At 40.0% G+C, this 23,995-nt stretch overlaps 1 protein-coding gene across 2 annotated transcripts in view; it reads left to right on the top strand.

Moving 5' to 3' along the window:
- The window catches only part of SHISA9 (shisa family member 9), a 171,229-nt gene that overhangs the window by 124,362 nt on the left and 22,872 nt on the right, over window positions 1-23,995 (top strand). The gene's annotated exons all lie outside the window — the stretch shown is intronic.

Raw genomic sequence — 23,995 nt, forward strand, 5'->3', positions numbered from 1 at the left:
GCCACTGAGGAAAGTGTATACAGAAATAATAGAGAATACAGATAAAGGATTTAATATGTGTATATATACACATTTATAGGTATTAACCACCTTTTTCAAAATGTTTTTTTTTTTCAGCATTTCAAAGCTGCAAACAACAGTAGAAAACAGGGTTATCTTACCAAGAACTACATTTTTTTATCAGGTTATGATGCTGCACATAGATGAAGAATTCTCTTATCTTTCCAGTTACAAGGATTTAGTATTCTATGTGAAACTCCTCCTTAGATTGACTACTCAGAGATTATATTCTGTTATCATTAGAATAATTATCAATAAACTCAAATTTTAGACGAAATGTGGGCTTTACACAATATGTATTAATGGGGATGGGAAAGGCTGGTCTCACATCAACATACCAACATTTGTAACCACTGATCTTAGCTGAAGGGACACTGTGCTAGAACACACTCACAGAACTGCAGAGAATATATCTTTTCAGTTTGGCTAAGACCAAAAGATACATACAAGTATAATGATGTGAGCCTAAGAGCCTTTCCCAATGGAAAAAGTCATGGAACACCTCTCCCACATACCCACTCCTCCTTGTTGAGCACATCTTTTTCGTCATTCTGCAATATTTCTGTACATAGTATCAAGACTCAAGCTTCTATATTTAACTTTAGGACGCCAGCAGCTCAGCAACTCCTGTGCTCAAGTTAACACTGGCAGCAATGTGCATAAGCGACTCCTCCCGGCTGATACAGCAGATCCCTGCAGTGACAAAGAGCCTGTTCAAGCTGTGGCTGGGGAAGTGGTACCTAGCTGTGCCAAAAGAAGGGCAGCACGGTCCAGAATGAATGTGGGAAAAGAATCTGAAATCCCCTGGGCCTCTGCCCGTGGGCTGAGCTCACTGAGTGTGAGCACTGGACAGGTTGTGTCGGGAGAGCTCCCGCTGCAGGGCTTGGAAAAGGGACCCAGCACAAATGCAGCAAACCAAACCTTGCACTCTGGATCCTCTGTGAGGGAGCACTATTCAGAGAGCCTTTTTAATACTGAAGAACATTTCTTTCCGGGAATAATTTCTCAGGAATAATTTTGTTTTTTGGTTTATGCTGCAGCAAGCTTCCTATTTCCTTCGAGTCCCAAACTTTTCCTAATCTTCTGCTGTGGGCCAGGCGGTGCAAAAATAAAAAGGGCAAACTTTTTTGTGTTGCTTTAGGTACAGGTGTGTATAGGGCAGAAGATTATGTTTTTCCCCAAAATGCCTTTCTGTTCTAAGACAAGGAATCCATGCCAACTCCATGTCCAGTGGCAGCAATGATGGGGCAGTCAGACCATTTATCAAAGGATTAAAGCCAGTTAAAACTTCCAGGCACATCCATATGTTTGCTATCATTGTTTGCCCTCTTTTAACTTCAGCAAATTACAGGTGTTATGGGGGAATATTTTCCAAGGAGGAAGTGAGTTGTGCAGATGAATCTCATTTATTTGCTAATGAGATGTGTAATTCCTAAGTACCATTTTGCAAATGTATCTCATGTTTAAAAGTATCCCTGTGTTCTGTGAGAGAGTTCCCCTGAACCTTGAAATGAGCTGGTAGAAGAAATCAGGACTTCATGCTTTCTGGGGAAAACCTAAATCACACAGAACTGTATCAAAGTAACAACTGGTGTAGGCAGGGAATGATTATAATAGTGTGAGGCTGAGAACTTTATTTCAGATTCCTGAGTAATTGAAAAAAAAAAAAAAAAAAGCTGACATGAGGCTGAGAAAAGGCAAAAGTGGATAGGTTGCCATTTATATATTTTTAAATGGAACAGACAGTTCAGAGATTGAACAGTTGTGCACAGCTGGCAAAGTGTGTGCAGAAAATTAATCAAAGAAAACAAGAAAGGGAGGGGAAAGTGAGGGACAGAGAAAGAGAGGAAGATTACAAGTAAAATCAGCATAATGGAAATACAGGGGAACTAATCTGGAAGATGCACGACCTCATAAAAGATAACTAAAGGAGCTGGAAATAGAAGCAAACAAAAATAAAGGAATATTATTAATAATCTGACAGTAGTTATTACTTTGCTTATTCATTAGTGGATTTGCATAATAAATATAATTTTATGCATAAACAAATTGAAACATTTTGGCTTGGTAGTACAAGGAAAAGACAGTAACACCTGGAAGCTGAATTTGACATGTGCACTATGCACTTCATTCAAAGTGTCTTCTCTTCTGATGTGCCACTGTTGCTAAAACAGCTTGCCCAAAAATGGCAGCAGTCACAGGAGAAGTGATAATAATTAATAGCACTGATGTAATTACATGATGTCTGTTTCTTTAGTAAGAACTAAAATGTCAGGAGGAACAAAGGCTTTACAATAGCTGTTTAAATGAGTTAAATAAGTTGAATTAAGAATGCCTAGAAAGAAACTTCTGAGTATGAGTATTATGGGAAATTATACATGGCTTGAGCAACTTCCTCAGTTCCTGCATCACCCCAATGATTCAATCCTGTGAGCATGGCCTCTCCTAGAGACCTGCAGCTGGCTTTGGAGGTTGCCCTGGATAACCATCCAGAGAGATTCCAGAACAATCAAGAGATTTTGGAAAATGGAATCAAGTATCAGCAGATTTGAAGCTATTTTGGGGATGAGGCCTGAAGGAATCTGTCTCTGAAATCACAGCTTCCTTTCAGAGTCTGGTATCATCATCATCATTATCATCATCAGTCTTTAGTGAGTTCCCCTCACAGAATTGGTCTTGAGCATTGTAACAATTTTAGAGAAACAGTATTGCTGAGACAGTTTTCTCCTCTAATTCACATTAGTCCAAGTCTGCCCACACAGTAAAATTAAGTAATGATATGTTTTTAAATTACATAAAAGGAAAAAAAACACAAATCAAAGTTATACTTGTGAATTTGGAAATGATAAATGCAGTAGATTGAAGTGAAAATATGTTTTTCACCTTCTATTTGCCATTTGCTGACTGTTCTCATACATGTAACTTACCCTGATGGAAATTTGCAAAACCAAAGTCAGACGTGTTTTCTCACAGCACACCTTTTAAAAACAAAGAACTGTCGGAGGGTTAGTCCTTCCCAAGGGCTAATTAGGAGTTAAACTATGCTGAGAAGTTAGCTTTGTAAATTATAGCTATTGTATGCTATTAAATACCAATTACTAGGGTATGCTGATTCCTACCACTTCTTTATTAAGGTTAATTTAAAAGGTGTACTGGAGAAATTACTGAACACTTAAAAAAATGGAGCAGCTACGATTATTAATAAATGATCCTGACAACAAAGAAATCCCTTCTGTTCTTCACTAAGACCATGAAGTTCATTAAACCTTCCCAAGAAGACTGAGACTGTTCTGGCAGAGACAGCAGTAGTTTTTCAGCTGTTGCCCTGGCACAGAAGGGTCTCAATTGCAAAGGGATGCTGGACAGTGGCAGTGGGGAATTTTTCCTATACAGTGTGTGGAAAGGTCTTTCCCTCTCTCTGGCTGTCACTTCTGCCTTCATTTGGTGATATTTTGCTGCCTTCAAAAGTTCATATTTCTGCAACAGGTAGGACTGGTCTGAAGGAAATGCCCTAAAAGTTAGCTGACAAGTAAGGGCTTAGGAAATTCCAATGTCAAAGATAGAACCTTATGTCCAAAGTCCATTTTCAGAGCAGATTTTCAGTATTGATTCAATTTACACATGATGATTTGAGGACACAGATGACTTTGCCATTTTGTCATTTACAAGCAGCTCCCAAGACCTACCATAGCTGTTCACAAGAAAACACAATTTCAGGGAGGCAATTTTAAAATTTTCCTGTTCATTTCATTCTTCTTTTGTTGTTATGACCTTTAAAAAATATTATTCGTATGGTTTTCATTTGCTCCTTCATGAGTTGTCCTCTCATTTGCTTTTCTTTCCTTCCTACACCCTTCTCAGTCTCTACACAACATTGTCAGTGGGTGCATTCCTCTCCTTTTTTTGTTGGCCTTCCTTGAAATATATTTTCCTAACATTTGGTTTGCTATTGGCCTATGTCCCTGAAAACACCAGCAACATGATTAATCAGCTACTGATCTTTTTCTCCTGCTCCCTTTACTAAAACATTTGGAAGACTATTCTCTTCTGCTCTGGCGACTCCTCTACATCTTGGAACTGGCAGCTTGAGTTGTTTTTCCAAGGGAAATTCATCTCCTTGCTTTCTATGTACAGTTACTAACAAATCAATCAAACTCCTGCCTCTGAACTGAGGAGAGGCCTGGGACACTATTTCAACCTGCATCAAAAAGGGACATGCAAGAAGGAGACAGAACTGCTGTCTCATTTTGTTTGAAAGGAAAGAGCTATTTATGAAAGTCTACAACTTCCTGGAAATCTGATACATACTTAATAGAAATACCACCATTTCTTTGGTGTAGTAATACCTAAATTTACCACTACATTTTTGGAGGGCCTGGACAGAGAGATGAATCCCTGAGATGAAAGCTTGGCTATGATAAACTTGTCAAACAACTGGTGATAAACATCAGTACAATTAGGGAACATGCAGTCTACCTGCACATTATGGTGGGATGATTACTGTAGGTGACAGAATATGTTTCTTTTTTGACATCAGTCAAGTCAAAATTGCAGGGAACTTAATGTATTTCACTATAATATTAGTACTCTAGCATTAAGAAAACATTAAATAAAAACATGTCTCTGAGGTATTAATTAGAGAGGCTTTGATTTATTCTCCTAGACCCTTTTATAGTTTTTTATAAAGGTCATTTTGTTAAGAACTGAATGTTTTCAATTCTGGGTATAAAAACCTGCAGCTAAGTGGAGAAAGAAACTAAATTTTTTTAAAATGAAGAAATAAAAAGGTATTTTCCAGCACCTTTATACAATGCTTCTTTAAATATACAGCATGTGGGACAAATAAATACTGTTCTTCCCTGCCTCCTATCAGCTATTTGTAAGTGCAAAAAAATATGATCTCTGACAAACTTAGGACCCTTTTGCTCTTTACAGGCATTCCAGTGCCCCAGCAGGCCTGGAAAAGCTGCATTTGCCTCCTCACCACAGCAGCCACTGGGGCTGGGCAGGCAGGGCCATGGGCAGGGGAAGGGCCAGGAGAGGGGACCAGGAGAGGGGACCAGGAGAATGGGCCAGGAGAAGGAGCAGGAGAAGGGGCCAGCAGCCCCAGAGGGGCTGGGCACCTCTGCTGTCATGCAGAAGTCCTGCTGAGGTCCCTCCACACCAGTGCCAAGTGTGGCAGTGGTGCTTCAGGGCTTTCTGTCCTTCCACTCCTATTATTCCTTCCAGAGAATTGGAGGGAGGCAATTGGGCAGAACATAGCTCCAGCTCACTGCAACAGGCATTATACTTGTTCCTGTGCCTGTGACCTCATGGAACTCACTCACACTCGTGTTCTGGTGCATGCCAGTTGAAGAAAGAGCCCAGCTGGCTCCCTTCCCACCCAGCCCCTGCAGCAGGGAACACTCCCCAGCAGAATGAGCCACCCTTCCAAGGCTCTGTGCCAGCCACAGCCCTGGCTGGGGCTGCTGCCACTGCTGGCCTCGAGCTGCCACACAGGGCCAGGTGGCTCTGGAGCCATGCAGCCAGGGCTCAGGGAGCCTGGAATCCCCTCCTCTGCTCCCTGAGCTCTGGGGTGCAGAATTCTGCCAAAACACAGCACAAACCCCACGGGCTGCCCTGGGCGTGAGGACTGAGCTCTCATGCAGCGTCCACCCAAACAGCCACACTGCAAAGTGCATGTGAGCCCGTGTCTGAACAGGGCTCCTGGCCTGGGAGGAAAAGCTGCTCCGGCTTAGGGCATGCCAGCAAAATATACTGAGAACTTTTAAACAATGTATACATAAAGCCTAATTGCCATAGATGCTACCTGTTTGATCCATTCAGAAGCGAAAATCTCACCCCTGGTGCGGGAGGAGAGAGAGAAGCTTTGACTGCTCTGCCTACAAGTGCAGCATTTGGGAGTCAGTACCAGTCCTGTGCCTCAGCTTGCCCCACCTCTGGTGTCACAGCACATTTCAGAATAGCAGGTTTCAGAGGAGCAGCCTTAACAACAGCACATTTCAAGTAGCTGCCTGCAGGATGTGTAAGTCCAGCTGTAAACAAACAATGCAGGGTGGCCACCACAAGAAGAGCACTACATTAGCTCCAGAAAAGTAATTAAGTTTATTGGTCCAATTATGCCTTTACCTTTAAGGAAATACAGAAACAGGGGTTTTATACTTTCTCACCTACATAAACATTCTTTTGAAAAGAACTGGTAATAAATAGAACTAGAGAATTAGTTCTAGAAATTCAGTTCTGTTCAGAAAGTCAGTTACTAGTTTAGAATACTCTCCATGACACTTTTTCTGCTGATTATTGTCATTATTTGTTTATAATAACAACAGGGTCCTTACATGCCCTTTCACACGTTTTCAGTAAAATTTGATTTGAAATATTTAGTTTCTTTCATATTTATCTGTGTCATTCTCTGCTTGGAGGAGGCCTGGCTGGTCTGAGGGCTTATGGTATCAGACAGTCTGTCACTCCTCATGTTTCCTTCCTCTGTCACAACTTAATGTATTTTGTCCTGCTAGATGTTATGAAGCAGGAGCTCAATTTGATTCGAAAGGAGTCCAAATGGGTGAGCAAGTGGCATTACATAATGACCAGCTACAACTGCAGTCTGGGTTGCTGTTGCTACTGAGCTCTCTGGGTCATAAATGTCTCATACCATGGCTGTGCAGCAGCACTCTGCTCTGCTGCTCCCTATCAGCACATGGATCAAAAGCATCCCTCTGCCTCCTGGATCTATGGAATGTGCATGTGAGCACCGTTCTGGATCCTTCTTCACCCACCAGCTTGGCACTGTGGGATTCCTGGAAATGAGACAGGGTCTGCTTTTTGGTGTGTAAGCACAAGAATTGCCAAGATTACCTTCCATTATCATCTTCATTATCTCAGTCACAATACATAGTTTTTTCAAGCAGCCTTTAGTTTGTAAGGAAATATATAGATGTGATCAGGCAGCTGAGAACTATGGGAGACAGCATAAGACCAAACTTGGTGCTTGTGAAAAATCAAAATGAAGCCTCAGCTCATGAGAAAGATCAAGCACATTCTGGTGCCTGTTTGTGACAACTGAATTAGAGACATTTTTCAAACAGTTCATTCCTATATAAAGGCTAAACTTGTAAAGGTCAGCAGAATACTGACTTATTTCCTATTAAAACGTCAGTTGCTGAAGGATGCTTTTCTAGTGTAACTAGATTTTAAAGAGATTTTGCAACTTTGCTGATAGGATTTTTTTTTCTGCTTGTGCATTTTCCAGAATATGTTCTGCACTTTGGTTTGTTTTGGAGACAGTAGTTTCAGGACAGAGAAATCCCAGATATGTATTACTGCTCATTAACAGCCAAATATACTTCCTTTTATTTTTTTGTTAACTACCACAGGAAAACACTACTATAGGCACAACCTGGAGCAATGAAGCAAGGGGAGCAGATTATGCTTTGTGCTTTAAAGGGTTTTGCAATTTTGGAATTTGGTTTGTTTCTGGTTTGAATGAAAATGAAGTGTTTCAGCAGTCCCTGCAAAAGGCCAGTCCAGCACTGGCTGTCCTGTATCTCATGGACACAGCTGTGGGGCTGCACAGCCAAGTCCTGAGGAGCTGCAGGCTGGAAAGCCAAAATCCCAGTGCCACATGGGTGCCCTGCCCAGCAGCCAGGAGCTGGAAATATCTCCCCAGCAGCTCCTCAGATGTGTGCAGAGGCTGAGGGGGCTGAGAGCAGCTCTGAGCACTGGGCAGGAACAGAGCCAGACAGAACCTCCCAGCCATGGCCATTCTTCATTAGCCTTTGGTTAAAACCACACTTTGATCTGTGCAAATCAGCACTCTCCCTCCAAAGCTCTGACCAGCTTAGCTGAGGCTCCAAATCACAGATCCCACAAAAGCTGGATACCTGTCTCCATCAAGCTCCTCTGCAAATCCACTCTTCTGAGAGCAGCCCATTGTTGGGATGCAGGCCTGATGCCACAGGCTGTCATGTGTTTGGGATCAGAGCCCAAGGGATTTCACACTAAGAACAACCAAGAGATAAACAACATTCCGTGAGACTTGTGAAGTAGTCTGTTTCTGAAGACTTGGGGCAAGAGAAAAATGTTGTATTTACACAAATTTACAATATTTAAATTTGTAGACCTCATTTTACTCTTCTTAAAGAACAAAAAAATTCTCATAGTTCTATGCTATTTAGGAGTGTGGAAAAAACACATGAATAATAAATGTCATTAATGCCAGCAGCAATTATAATTTAATTGCCCACAATTGTTTATTTCTGCTTATTTTTCCTCTTACTGATACCACCACAGAAAAACATGAACTCACAACTGAATTTGATATAATTTTACACAGCTAGAATTAAGGCTCAATAATTTTTCTTATATGAGGATTATGATACTTGTAGTTATTTGACTATTTCAAGAGGCTGTTCTTGTTGTACTTAGTTTTGAAATCAGAACTATTCATTCAAGACTCATTAGAATTAAGGCACGGGCCTTAACTTTTACCACAGGGCTTCAGGTCTCTGCACAGACTCCTTTAGCTTCAAATGTTTTGGGGAATGAAAGTGAATTCATAATTTAACAAAACATAAATTATATTTTCTCTGAATTATTACATTTTATTAACACATTCTATTTTGCATTTTAAATTTTATTCTAGCCTTGGTGCTTTCAAAAAACAAAAAATATACACCTCAATGCAATCACTGGCTACAGTATAACCCACTTATGCCCTTTAGTCTTACACAGCTCCAAGTGCTAGGCTGTCCTGGCTCACATGGAACTGCTGCTGACATTTCATTATTGCCCAAACTTTCAAGCTTTAGCACATCTCTGTCCATTCTGATCTTGAAAACAATTACAAGAGTGATAGAAGTATTTAAGTTATTAACAGGTACTGTTTCTTATGGCTGTGTGCAGCTACATCATTCTGTGCTGCTGATATGGCTCTGATAATGCTTAGTTGAATTCCCCCTAAAAATAGGTACAAATGAAAGCTATTTGGAGGAGGATATATTAAAATTTTATAACATGTTTTCCAGTGCCTCATGCAAATCTTGGCTATTTCCCTGCATAATCAGCTTGCGTGGTTGAAGGTTGAACTGCAAAGGGCTGAATCCTGAAAACAGCAGTTCCTGTGAATGATATTGCTGGAACCTGGGGTTTTCTCCAAACCCCCCACACAATGAAAATGATCCACCATCAGGGACTACACTGAGGATATGTGGTCCTCAGCCAGAAAAAGACTAAGGTACCTGCAGAGTAACATTGTGTGGGATGGCTTTAGATATTCAATATGTTGTGCTCAAGCCCTTTTATCATATGGGTCCCATATGGAAAATAAAATAATACAGGTTAAAACCTGCTCTTGTGCCTTCTTACCCTCAACTGGTCTAAGAGTCCTCATGAGTGTGTCCAAAGGCACAAGGTGATTATATGCAGTACCTGGTCCAGGTGGGAACAGGCTGGTTTGGCTTTGCAAGCACAGAGCTGGGCTGTCCCAGACACAGCTGTGCAGAGGGAGAGCAGAGACGCTGCTCACTCAGTGTGCTCCTGCACTGAGCTGGGATTGTACAGGTTCAGATTTAAAATGCAAAGCAGTGCTTTTCTTCTTCCTTTTACATTGTTTGTGTTATTGTTTCACACACAATATGACATCAGAGGCTGAGAAATGTGGCTCCCCAAGCAAACTGGTATGAAATGAAACAAAAGTCAGGAACCCGCTGCTGGCAGAATAGTTCACTCATTCCAAACCACAGCACCTGTTTGCATCTTTGCTCCCCAGAAAAGCCTCTTATTTTAATACCCTGAAGCATAGAGCACGTGGTTTACTCACAGAAGAAAAATACTTCTGAAAAAAACCGAATTAAATTGTTTAATTCATTGTCTCTTTCTCAACTTTTGGCATAAAATAACAGAACAGAATATAGGCTGTTCCAGTTGGAAGTGCAGTGCTCACTGCACTGCCTGACCAAGTTAAAGCAGGTTAAAGGCATTGTCCACATGCCCTCAAACACTTCAGCCCTGGGGCATTGCCTGCCCCCCTAAGGAGCTTGTTCCAGCCTCCAGCCACCCTGCTGGTAAAGAAATACTTCCATTGACCTGCCTAAACCTCCCCTGGTGCAGCGCTGAACCATTCCCACAGGTCCTGTCCTGGATACCAGGGAGAAGGGATCAGCATCTCTCTCTCCATGTCCCCTCCTCAGGACCCTCCCTCATCCCTCTCTCCTCCAAAGCACACCAGCCCTTATCTGCTTGTCACAGGGCTCTCCCCAGCCCTTTGGCAGCTTTGTTCCCCTCCCCTGGGCATGTTTAAGCAGAACTGTCTTTAGCTAAGCAAATCTCTCAAGCCTTTGTTTTAAATGCACAGTAGGAAGTCCAAGTATGCAATGTGAACAAGGATTATTCTATAAGGAAACCTTGCCAGGAATGACAACAGTTATCATTCTAAAACAAATACATGCTCATGTACACCTAAAAGACAGAGTGCATACAACATCAAAATTGTTCCTCACTTATATTCCCTTTATCATGATAAAGGTCAGGTTCTTTCACCAATCTGTAGTCAAGTGGACTGATGCATACATAATAAATTACAAAAATGCCCTTTGAGCCTCTATTATTTTGTGAAAAGAAATAGCTAAGCAAAGGGTGTTCATCCACTCATAAGGAAAAAAAAAAAAAAAACCACAATAGAAAAATCTTTCTTCTTTTCTTATTGTATTTCAGAGAGACAGAAAAGTCCTATTATATTTTTTAGTCCTTCCAAGGCCAAACAGATTCATAATTGGCAGTTAAGCACATATTTATCTGCCTTCTGGGTCTGTCTTCAATCTGAAGGGAGAAAGATCTGACAATCTATTTCAATCAATGCAACAACTGTTGACACACAAGGAGGAATTCTGGCAGTATTCATCTGTGGGACAAGTCTCAGAGTGGTACAGCTTTCTCTAGCTTATGGTGATAGCATGCAAACCACAGAATTTTGGTACAGCTTGGAAACACACCTGAGCTGCAAACATGTAAACAAAACCTAATAAAAACATGGGGAGAAGCTGGACACAATTCCAGTTTCCACGTTCTGCATAGAATGAGAAAATATTGCATCGTTAATACCCAGAGCAAACAATGAAATATGTACAGCATATAAGTAAATAATCCTTTTTCTTCTATAATTTTCTGAAAGAAATTAGGACAGCTGAATATTTGTTAACTCAAAAGGAAGTTCAGAAGAAGGTTCAGAAGAGAAGCTGTTCTGACACCTGATCCTGTGTCTATGTGTGTAATGCTCTCTACCTTTTATAGTCAGTTCCTCACTCTGAACTGCAAGGACAACTGGTGTTTAACTAAAGACAAAATCTGTTTCAAAGTTCTTTTCCATTTATTTGGGGCTTTTTGATGTGAATTCCTGTAAGCACTAGAGGAAATAACAAAACATTAGTGGTTCTTCATGGATATAAGTGATTCTGCCAGATATAGAATTTAATCAAAAAGATCTTGCTACAGAGGTTACTTGTCCACGAGCTTTCTGTGCATTAAGATCACAAGTTCTAATACAATTTCTGGCTTCCATATTACATTTTGTGTGGATTGTACTGGATGTGGCAAAACCCCATACTGGATGTGCTGGCATAGAATGGCAGATGCATCTCTCTTGGAGACATTATTGCTATTGCCTTGATTGTTATGTTTTGTCTAACTTCATTTTTGTTTCCACCTATTTGGTAAAACAAGGCTGTAGGATATCACCACACACATTTCAACAATTTTTCCTGTTGAAAATGAAACCATTCCTACTAAGCTGCCTCATACTTATACTTAGTTTTCCAGCCATAGAGGAAACTTTTCTGCCAGGCCAATGCAGTGAGCAAACAAAAACTCTCAGTCTGTACAGACCAGTTTAAATGAAAATAACCTCTTTTTTTCTGTTATAACAATTTTCTAACTGAAAATGCAAGAAAATCCCCACAGGCAGAAGTATGTGAAGGGTTTCCAAAGACCAGTCTTGGTGTTAACACTGCAAGTCTTCTGGTGATTCCACCATGAGCACACAAAGTCACTGTGGTGGAGCTGGGAATTGATGGACTAGACTCTGAGTCCATGACTACTGTTTAAATAAACATCTATTTGTTTCCTCCTAGGAAAGATGGAGGAAGACAGGCAGGTTACTCTACCAATCAATCAAAGGGATCACATCACAAGAACCACCCTGAGTGAAACATGGCTTTTGTTTAATGGGGCATAGACATTCCATGTAAAAGATTAAAACATGGTCTAAAAATCCATAGATACAGAAGACTAAATGATTGTTATATGATTTATCTTTTATTTTACTGGAAAGGAACTATTAAACACAGTATTTCTGGCTGTAAGTACATAATACAAAAAGAATTTTTCTGAGGTAGCATTGATTAACATTGGACGTAAATTATAATAAATACAAAGGGAAAGCCACTTACAGCATATTGAATTTCTGTGGGAAGTTTGAGTAATGATCCATTATTGTAAACAGAAATTATTTACAGTACCATGCTGTGAGAAGCAATAGTTCTGACAGAATTAATACATTAATACAAGGACATTGCCTTTGGTCACAGAGGAAGTTCACAGGCATGCAAATATCAGAGCTTCCAGCAGGCTTCCCTTAGGGCAAGGACTGTGCCTTTTTCTGCCTGGCAAATTCTTAGCACATCAGGAATAAATAAATAAAAACAAGACTGCATGGAAAAGCATTCCTAATAATCTCTGTAACATTGAAAGAGTTCATTGCTTCAGTCAGCTGAGCAGGAAGGTTCTTGCCCAAGAGCAAAAGCCCTTCAGGCAGGGATGAAAACCTGACCCCATGCTAAGCCCCTGTTGATAAGGTTGTGCCCCACATTTCAGTTTTCAGGGACTCGTAATTTAACCTGTCATAAGTGCAAGTTCCCAGAAAACAGGGCCCTGAGCACCTGCCTGGATTTGACACTAAGGCAGAGAAGGTTGAAACTTTGGCTTCTATGAATTCTAGAGCAAGACAAGATTAGCAAAGCTGCTGCCAAGACAGTTTTGCTCCCAACAATAAAAGAAAAGGACAGCATACAAATCATACGTGTGTGTGCCTGGCAGGAGTCCACAAAGCCTTGTTCTTGGAAGGCATTCTGAGAAAGCTAAAGCATTCTGCAATCCATGAAAAATAATGTATGCAAAGTAATGGGTTATAACTAGAAATGCCTGAGAATAGAAGCATCAATTTTACTTTTCCTTCTGGGCCTGTACTAAGTTTTTGAGATGAAGAACTGTACTGTGAAAGACCAGTGAGTGACAACAGTCCAGCTAATAAGGAGATAAAAGGCTATGAACTTTCCCCTATTCAGCCTGACTTCAGACACATTTTACTTCAGGCAGGTACTGTTGGGCAGACACCCAAAATCTGTCCTGGGTGTTCTCCTGCCAAGAAGCACTTGGGTTCAAAAGCACTGTTAATTAGCATCATTAGCAGTCCCCATTCATCATTTTCTATCAGCTAATCATGGTTCTTAGAGGAACCTAAATTTGATGTAGTGGCACTGTAACAAATTATTGAAACCCAAAACCCAGTATTTCTGTTTGAGTATAAATTCATCAGGAGGGAAAAGGTGCAATTTTGAAAGGTTCCTCACATTCTGTAAACCCATCCAACTTACCCTGCTGAGAGGTAAAGGACTGTAAGATATCAGCTGCCTATTTGGATTGTAGCTAAATAAAAGAAGAAAAACCCCCAAGACAGTGAAGTCAGTCCTTAGTCCATTGTCTCATTTAGGAACAATAATACTGCATTAATACAAACACCAGTGAGTGGTTCTATTCCAGACTGGAAATAAGTTCCTGTGACTTAATAAAAGACAGCTGAGGGAAATGTCACAGGATAACAACCACCCCACCTTCAAGGTTTCAGGGCAAAAGCAACCCATGTTCATTTGCAAGGGACTAAGGGTTAATTTAACAACTCATCTTTATTCAGTGGCTTTTGTGAAAAGAGTTGTTGATCTCAGTGATGTTATAAAACTCAGCTCTGAAAGAGAAACAGTGAGTCTTGTCAGGAAGGTCAAGGAGATGGATGGGATGAGATGTGCTCACTGGGGTACTGGGTTTCTGTGTGCAGTGGGGCACACTGGTCATGAAAAATGCAAATAAACACAGGCAGTGCACTGTGCTGAAGAGGGAAAAGGTTCTGTGAATTTAATTCAGTAGCAGCACATTTGTTAATTGAGCAGCGCTGAGGTACCACTGCTGAAGATGTGCTGAACTACTGAAATTCAGTTTATAAATATTGGCCTAACTCCATTAAAGTAGGTGTTCATAAAACGCTTTCAGACAAGAGCTTCAGAAATGTTCTACATTTCACTGATTCTGCCATTCTCAAAATGTGTCAGTTCCACCAAGAGCAAAGTAAAGCTTGAGAACTGATCAAAACTTGACTCTAAATAATATGGTTTTCAAAATATCAGAGCTACATTTTTATACTTTTGCTTCAGCTTACCAATTATTCAATACTCAAGTTTGTAAAGAAGTAGAGAAAAGAATGAAGATAATAGTAAGAAAATAAAGGGCATAAAAGAATTAACCTACTAGCAGAGAGACTTATGCTTTTTTTTTTTTTTTTTTTTTACTGTTTTCAGTAAAGACTGCTTAGAAGAAAATATTTGTGTTTTGGCAAAAAGATTGCAATTGGGTGGACAGTTTCAATGTGTGTTCAGGTGAGGGAAGTCTTTTAAAACTCTCTGAAATTTGCTTCTCCAAAGCAGTAGGGTTTTCTCATTTATTGAGACATGTATTCATCATTGCTCTTTAAGAGTAGAGGTGTCACTGTGCAAAAGGCCATTAAAATGCAGAAATAGAACTAGGCCATCTTTATGCTGCACGTCAGGGTTTGTGCAGGGACGTTATTGATCACAGAAATTACACATAAGAGGTTCCTAAAATAACATGAGGGGAGAGGCAGCAGGTCTCACAGTTGTCTTTTAAGTCTGGAGGTTCAAAATAAAATGGGATCATTATTGAAATGTAAAATAGGAATATAAAGTTCCCATTGATAGAATTGCCTGTGTCTTTATTATGGAAAGATTTTCTGTCCTCCTTTTCCTCCAGTCTATCTACCTGGCACTTCCTTCAAAAGGATATGTACATCATCAGTAGAGAAAAATCAAATAATCTGAGGGCTGAAGTCACTTACACTTTTGAATGATCCTTAAGATTATTTTTAATATTAAAAACTAAATGGTACCTTGAAATATTATACTGATTTCCTTTAAAAATTGCAATATAAACTCAAATAAAAAAATAAATAAGTCTGCTCTCCTAGTTAATTCCTGGGTGGCAATTTCAAGGGGGGAAAATGGACAAGTATTTGTCCCCTGTTCCTGAGGACAGGTTGTGAAATCCACAATTTTGAGGTGCAAAAAGAAAAGTATATCTTACAATCAGTTTCTTCATTTTCTAGAACTTCTTGTCTCAAGCTTTAAGCATGAAACAGAGTTATTTTACCTCTTGCTGAAATGTCATCAGTGGCTGCACCAGGAAACTTTTGAGAATAAATGAGTGACAGAGCAGAGAGCTGCTGTGTGCTGGGCTCCCAGCAGGAGCTCTGGCTGAGCACTGGCACCCCCAGCAGCAGCTGGGCTGGAGGGAGCAGAATTTACTTTTACAAACAGCAGCTGGACACTGCTCAGCTCTGTATTTTCTCACACAGGACATACCCACCTGCTTTGCTTGCAGTGTGAGATTTGAAGATTCACCCCAGTGGCCAAAAGCAAATGAGATAGGTAAAGTTTCAGAGAGACATCAGGAATACACCATTCTCCCCACCAAAGACTTCCTTTTTTTTCTCAAAAGGAGTTATTTTATTTGTCTGATGCTGTCTTGACTAATTATTTTCCCCTGAAACTCTTGTGCATATATTTGAATTAAACAACATTATGTAAATAGAAAGTAATTCAACTCTAGAAATTATTGCAATAACAATGTGGAACACATCATAACTAAGCAGCTAAATGTTAGGATATTATTCTACATAAAGGGCCAATCCAAATTACTGGGGCTCATATAAATACCTGCTTAGATAGGGTTTGGTGTTGATTAAAAGACAACCATGCACAGGGCTCCAAAATACTACTTCTAAAAATTTTATTTATTTTTAGTTATTATAAGTTATCATCTAAAGATTCAATGATTTAAATTGTCCCTCTTGGAAGACAGGAAAAATCTTATCCTATTTCTGTTTGATGGCCCAGAAGGATTCATCTGCACACTGGGAAAAAGGACTTGGGCCCACCATGTATCATTATCTTTGAGAATTTACCCTATGGATGAAATTCTGTAAAACACTCAAAAACAAGGTGTGATGTCAAGCCTTAGAAAAGAAAACAAAATAATTTAGTATTCATTTAATTCATGAATTAAAGGACAAGGGAAAGGAAGGGAGAAAGGAATAGGAATTGATGTGGTCATGAATAAGCACTAATGCAGATTTCTCAGGAATAAATGGAGCTTAACCTGAGCAATTCCTCTTCATGTCAATTGTAACAAGCCCTTTAAAATGCTCTAGATATAAAAAAATCCTGATTTTTAATAGGCTTTCAGAAGCTGTTTCTAAGAAGTTGGTGCAAAATTGTCTGAAAACCGCTTCCAGAAATGAATCCCAAATGATTCCTGTTTTTAATGGGAGGATGCAGTGAAAGGAGTTCTGTAGTGATTTATTCTGCCTCCAATATTTTCAGTAATGAGAAGGACAATGGGGCATGTGAACAGCATCAAGCTGGAAGGTGTTTCAAAGATTTTGAAGGACAGAATTGGAATTCAAAAGATTGTAAAAAGCTGAAACATGCGGTAAAAAACAGGGTGTGTTCCTATTAAGTGTGTTTAAAAATAATCATTGTGAAGAGCAGTCTGACATAAAAGGATTTCTGGGCTTTAGGGGATTGAAAGGCAAAAAATGGATCAACAAACCTCTGCTGATGCCAGGAAGAAATTGTATATTAGGGGACATAATTAAGTAGACATCCTGCAAGATAGGAGACATATGAGAAGACATGAAATGCCAAACCTCAAGAAAGATGTGTTCAGAAATGCTAGATTTCTGAAACCTCTAATCATTCTATGTGACAAGAATTAAAACACATTCTGTGGTGCCGAGACTTCAAAATACATAAAATGCTGCAGCACAAGGAAAAGTCATCATCCTTTGAAAATCCAGTCATTTGTATTTCCTGTGAGTCTGTGCAACAGGAGAACATGTAACCTACTTCATAAGCAATAAATTTTGTTCTCTGCTGTTTTAAAAGATAACAAATTATGACTATTTATCTGAAAACAGATCTCTAATTCTTCCCTGACTTTCTGTCTTTTTTTTCTATGAGCTTTTGATTGCTTATTACAGACTAACAACCTGACATTAACAAGACTGCACATGTGGGTTGGGAAAGGAGAGATCCATACTTGGATGTTATAGCTTCACTGTAGTCCCTGACAGAATTTCCTGTTTAGAGAGACTCTAAAAGAATAAATTAGATTATGCCAGAAAGTAAAAAGCACACTCATCTCCATTGCTGGGCCAGGTATGTCAGGACAGAAGATGCCACTGGGATGTGCTTCAGGAGATAAATATTGAAGCAAAATATTTCTTAAGCCTCATATTAACTTCATATGATTCACTAGAGAAATTTTCCTCCACTTTTGCTGGCTGAATGAAAACAACAGTGAGCAGCTTCCTCCCTATTTTACATCTTCCTTACATTTTACTATTATTTGCTTTTGCCCTTGAATGGTGTGAGACTCCTGCAGAGAATTTGTTACCCTAAAGCTACAGGCAATGGACTGCTAACTTACTGCTTAGAAAAATCAGTAAATAACAAAGGCTGAAGTTGACTTCTATAATTTTATACTGTCTTTTTCCTACTAAACTGTTACTACATGGTATATGGATAGGTAATAGACAAATTAGTGGGATGCCTGAAGCAAGGAAATTTTTTATGTATTCAAACCATTACAGTTAAAACAATAAACAAGGCATACAAATATTTAGAATAACATTATAATGACAGGCACATTCCCATTGTGTCAAAGTATACTAATTGCCATAAAGAAAGTAAGTTCATTGCAAGACAAAGCATCAAAACAACAAACCTGAGCTGGCTGGTACATCTTAGCAGTCTCTTTATTTCTGGGGAAATTTACAGGAGTGTTTGATTTGTAAAACAACTTCCACCTTATGGGAAAAGAAATTCTGTTGTGTAAGTCAAATTTGCTGAATTTATCTTTTCTTAATTTGCGTAGCTAAGGTTATTTGCAGCGCTCAGAGTGTGTATAACTGGTGGGTTTAATTAATTTCTCAACTCTGCTACGTGAGGCAAAAGAAGATGAAGAAAACCAGAAATGTGGGCAGGAGTGAGAGCACAGCACTGCCTGTGCCCTGCCCTCCCACAACTCAAGCACTGGAAATTGATATGAAAGCAGGGTCCTGGTATCTCCAGAGTTCATCTGCTTATTGCCTCCTTAGAGGTTATAATCCTCTGTTTGTGAAGCCACAATGGGTAGCTGTAGAGAAGATTACAATGTCACAAATCCTATCAGAGGATTATAAGTCTGTCAGGCTGTGAGTAATTATGATGGAAAAGCAAACCTCCAGAGGACATAAAAATAACCTTCATAAAAGGAGATCCCATGCCACATAATAAAAGTCTATATGGAAAACCAACCTCAGACTGCAGCTCTTTTGCAAAGCAAGAGCCCAGAAAATATTACAAGGATGTGAGTGGCACAGCATGAGCCCAGGGGAAATGAAAAGCAGAAGAGAGAGGCTTCCAGCCAGTTTAGTCACAAGGCCAGTGATATTCCACTCCCACCTTCCTCGGATGGCAGTAAAACAGCCAACTGATTTCACAGAACTCTGCTCCTACACACTTGGAGCTGAGCCAGAAACAAGGAATCCAAACCTGAAACATGATGAAGGCCCCATTTCCTAAATGCCTGTGACCACAGAGAATTCAGCACCCCACAGCATCACAGACTTCATCTAGAAGACAGTGGGAAGCTTCTGTCTACAGGTCCTGATTTTAACTGATACACAAAGATGCAGTTGTCTCTTGCCCCATTTGCAACTTGTCACAAAGAGTTCAGAAGAGCTCACAGGCATAAGATTCATATATATATATATATATATATATATATATATATATATATATAATTCCCATAGATTTAACCATAAAGTGATAGAAGCACATTTAGTAAGAAAAAGGAACACTGAGTGTTCCTCCTTGGCTGGACACAGACACACCTCTTTGGCCACACTGCTAATTGATTTTCCTTCTTTTATGCTTCAACTCCACTAGCACCAATTCACCCACCCCTTATATCATTATTAAAACAAATACAATCTCTGACTTTCACATAGGTAAATGCCTGAAGCATGTAGATAGCAAATTTAAAAGGTGGTGGAGGGGGAGGATTTGTATTGTAAAATTAGTGGTGTCCTCATTTTCACTTCAGATAAAAGTAGACTGAATGAAGAGGTCATCTGGTTTTGAGTGTGTAGATACCATTGCCTTCATCTGGCAGAAATTCCACAGCACTGGGAGGAAACTTGGCAATTTTGACAATTAGAAACAGACATAGGGCATTGTTTGAGCAACAGCAGCATTGTCACCACACAGCTCTGTGCTGCCAGCACAGCCCCAGCACCAGAGGGAGTTCAGTGGCTCCACCCTGACAGTGGAACTGGAGGTGCTCCTGCATCTCCTGCACAGGTTATCTGTGTGTGAAGGACCACACAGCCTTTACCATGGGAGACATCAGCACAGCAAGAGGATAAGTGTGCAGGAGGTGAATTTAAAATAAAAGGCATCAGCAGTAAGTCTGCAGATCTTAAGGGACAAAGATATACAGGGATGACTGACAACAGCATTATATACAGAACAACACAGCTCTGTGGGTTACTGAGGGTACAGTCTAATCCCAGAAGTTGCATTGCAAGCCCTGAGAAAAGGCAGCAGCAATGATCAAAGATTGAAAGCAGTGAAATTATTATTTCAGGCAAGAGACAAATATTTGAAAAGTGGTAAAAAAGCATTTAAAATAATGAATGATAAAGAAGTTGGATTGCAAGAATCTGTTCTTGCAAAAATACAAAATCACTTAAATTGCAAGGCAAAGAAATTAAGATTGGATGAGAGGAATACTTTTCAGTTTAGGACTTGTACTACACTGTGTAAAATGTTGCAGCAGAATGCCATTAATTTGTTAAGAGCTGAAATACCATTTTTCAACTGTGTGGAAGATAAGGGATATTTGTAACAGCAAATACAAACAAAAGGGTTCAAGTTCATAAATTTTTAACTTGTTTTGCTGTTTCTGGGAATAATCCCTGGAGTAAGGGATAAGCACACACCTCTCAGAGACTGTTTTGCATATCAGCACAGGCTCCTGCAGCCTCCTGTCACACATTCAGTGTGGGCAGAGAGTGGCTGTTCAGCTGCAGGGACCACACACGTCAGGAGTGTCTGTAAGTGCATAAACAGGGCACTGTCCCATGGGCAGGGCACTCTGGTGTTGATGCATCACCTTCTGCAGAACAATCCCTTGTATGGGCTGGGCATGAATAAAAATATCCTTTAAAATACAGCATTTAATGCCAATCTGAAGGAAGGGGTAAAGAATGTAAATAAGGACAATGGTATTGCAATACCTACAAAGACACAAAATACTAAAGTTATAAAGGTGTAACAAAATGCACAAACACAAAGCCACTGGGAGGGTCAGTTCAACTGCAGTGGGACAACCCACAGAGAGGAAAGAGAAAATACATAGGGCAAAAGTAGGAGTGTCACTCCAACAGTGAGTCCTAAATGGACAAGTCTCAGTATCCAGGATGAATCTGAAAGGAATTACTTTACAGCCACAGTCAAGTTGTTGAAATCCAAGTCGTAATCAAATGTGGGACTTTTCAGAAACAGCACCTGCAGCTTCTCTTGGTGAAGCTTGTAGGAACACAAGAATGGATTTGCAATGCTGGATGAGCTGGTCTTATAATTCAGTACATTACATTCAAGAACAAAAAGGCAAATATGCTTCTTGTGACAGTGTAGTTATGGATGGGAGGGGGAGCAATTTTATACTGATATTCTCTAATCATCCAGCTCCCTCCTGTTTTCATAGCTGTTATTTTCAATTATAGTTAGTTCAGAGCATCTTTTTCTCCTGAGTATCTGAAAATGCTCAGCTATTATTATATTTTGCTCTGAATTTTCTCTTTTTTCACCTTTGACATCCCAGACTTCTTTTGTCTGTCTTGTTCTCATTTCTTTTGTATGTGTGGCTGCAGGTGGCTTTTATAGCAAAATCTCATTCTGCTTTTCTGGCCTCCCCCCACCCTCTCCTGTTCTGTTACTGCATTGCCTTTCTCATTTGTGCTTTTCCTGATGCCTGTAACCACTCATTTCCTAATAGATTCCATTCTGTGCCTATGGAGTTTGTTCATTTTCCCTGTCCCCAAGCACTGAATCATTGACTTCATTGTACAGAAAGGAATGAATACCCAGGCCACTCTGCAGAGCAGGTTTCACTCTCCCCTTGCTGAAAAGGAGGAGGGAAGTGGCTGAGCTCAAGGGATGCCCATGGCAGGCTCTTGGCTCTGGAGCAGTGAACAAGCTCATTATTGCTGCAGCCTCCTCACAGCCCTTCCTCTAACCCTGAGTCTCCCATAGGTCTGGCAGCTCCTTGTCAAGATTAATCAAACTAGGTGAACACACAATGCATGCTATAGAAAATGCAGAAATCAAACCACTCAGCTTTGAGGCTTTTGCCTTGTCTTACCCTGTTTGTACCTGGGACTATGATTGATTCTACATTGAGTTCTTGTTTGTATTTAATACTTGCTGACATGCCCATTGCTTGGTTCCTGAATGAAGTGCATACAACAGATATTACACCATCTTAGGTGGACAGAGTGCAGAATAATTACAGTGACCAATAATACTATTGCCACATGATTCACACTAGATTAACTCCAAAATTCACAATCAGAGGGGGGTGCCAAAAAGCACTTTCACTTGAAAAATGCAGTAAACAGTTAATTGCAGTAACTTCAGTTGCTGAGATATAGGTCAAGGTAGCAAAGAAATAAGGTAATGATCAATATTTGTCAGCTACTGGGAATGTGACCACGACCCAATGCCATTTCCAAAGGCTCACTGTTGGTGACTGGGATATAAACCCCACATCCTCTAACTATAAACTGGTTTGGTGCAGCTTCCTTCCAGTTATTTTTTTCCCCACGTCTCCCAGCAGCTTTTCTATACCTAGAGGCCTTAAGGGAATTACAATCAAAAACATTCCAGCATAAAAAGAACATTTTCATTTTTCATTCTCTCTCTGTCTCATTTTCTGCCCATCAGACATCTAGCTTGTGTGTGGTGAGCTCCAGCATATTCCAAACTCTTCCTTTTGTCCTGGTAGCAGGAAGACAGAGAGCAAACCACAAACACTTCATCCACAATAACCCCTCAAAGTCTCAGAAGGTTAGAGCAGGCTGGCATTGCATTTCCTCATTTCAGCAGAAAATAAGATAGGTTGGGAATATTGCAGGTTTTTTACAATGTCACCATTGCTAATCAGGTCTAATTATTCATGCTAGAAGCTGTGGCTCAAACAGTTTTTTGAGTCTTTGTGATGTTCATACTCTCTGCTTTTTAAAAATAAATCCATAACTTGGCAGGGGCACAGTGCAGCTGATAGTGTGGAATACTGGGGTGGACAATACCAGTGTCACATTGCCAGAAATAAACCATGAGCACAGCCACAGCTTTCAGTGACCCCACTCTGTGAAGCAGCTATTCGCAAACACCAATCACAGAATAGTTGGTTTGTAAGTATAAAGGACTTCACTTGGTATAAGGGGTCACTGGTAAAGCTTGTAGGAACTTTTCTGGTTAAAATTTCTTCCAGTTGAAACCAATCCTTTGTTTCACAAAGTATTTTGAAGTATTCAAATTATTTCATCCCTGAAATGTAACACTATTTTTCCAACTTCAGGGAAAAAAAAATAAAAATCTCAGATTTTGCACTAATATCTTGTGAAGTAGTTGTAGACAAATGTCTACAATTTCCTGGGAGAATCCCTATTCAGTATTGCTGAGACTGAAGGAGTGTTAAGTGTGATGGCACTACTGAGGCCAAACCCTTTTTTAGTTGTAAATTACTGGGCTCCTGCAGGGCTTGGACTGACACTGCCCATTGTCCAGACTGCTGCAGGATTTACACTGCACCACTGCTGCTTCAGTTATGAACATTTCCTAAGTAGCACCCAAATGCAGGTGAACTTACTTACCCACATGGCCATGGTAACTACATGGGGAGAAAATGACACAAGTGTCATGTTTGCTCACTTATTTCCAGAAAACCAAAGGTAAGGAGTCAGATCACACACTTTAGTGAGCTTGTGAACATGTGCAACATTCACCAACAGTGGCCAGATAGACTAAAATTTAGTTTGATTCGGGTTTAGACAGATGTGTATATCAAGCTGAGATTTCTCTTGCAGGCCCTAGGAATTCATTCCAATGGGAGACTCTTTATGAATAGGAATCATACTTCAATATGTCTTAATGCACTTTGCCAGAGGTGGCCTTCTGCTTAATTCACTTGGTGCAAATGACCTAGTGAATGAGAAATTTGACCTGTGTCCTGTATGTGATGACTGAGTGCCAGCATCTGCCTGTGAGTGAGGGGCACTGTGTTAGTTAGTGTGGCAGTGTAAGAATGGCTGTCTTTGATTCACTTGAAATTCATACATTAGAAGAGTTCTGGGCTTTTAACAAGACAGGAGAGAAGTCAAAGAAGATCAAGAAATTGAAAACATAATTCTTTACATCTTTATAAACACTCAGGGGAGAAAACCCCAGCACCATCAGTAACCCAGCAACCGAGAAGCAACAGAGTCTGT

Source organism: Erithacus rubecula (assembly GCF_903797595.1).
Source record: "Erithacus rubecula genome assembly, chromosome: 17".
Classification (NCBI taxonomy): Eukaryota; Metazoa; Chordata; class Aves; order Passeriformes; family Muscicapidae; genus Erithacus; species Erithacus rubecula.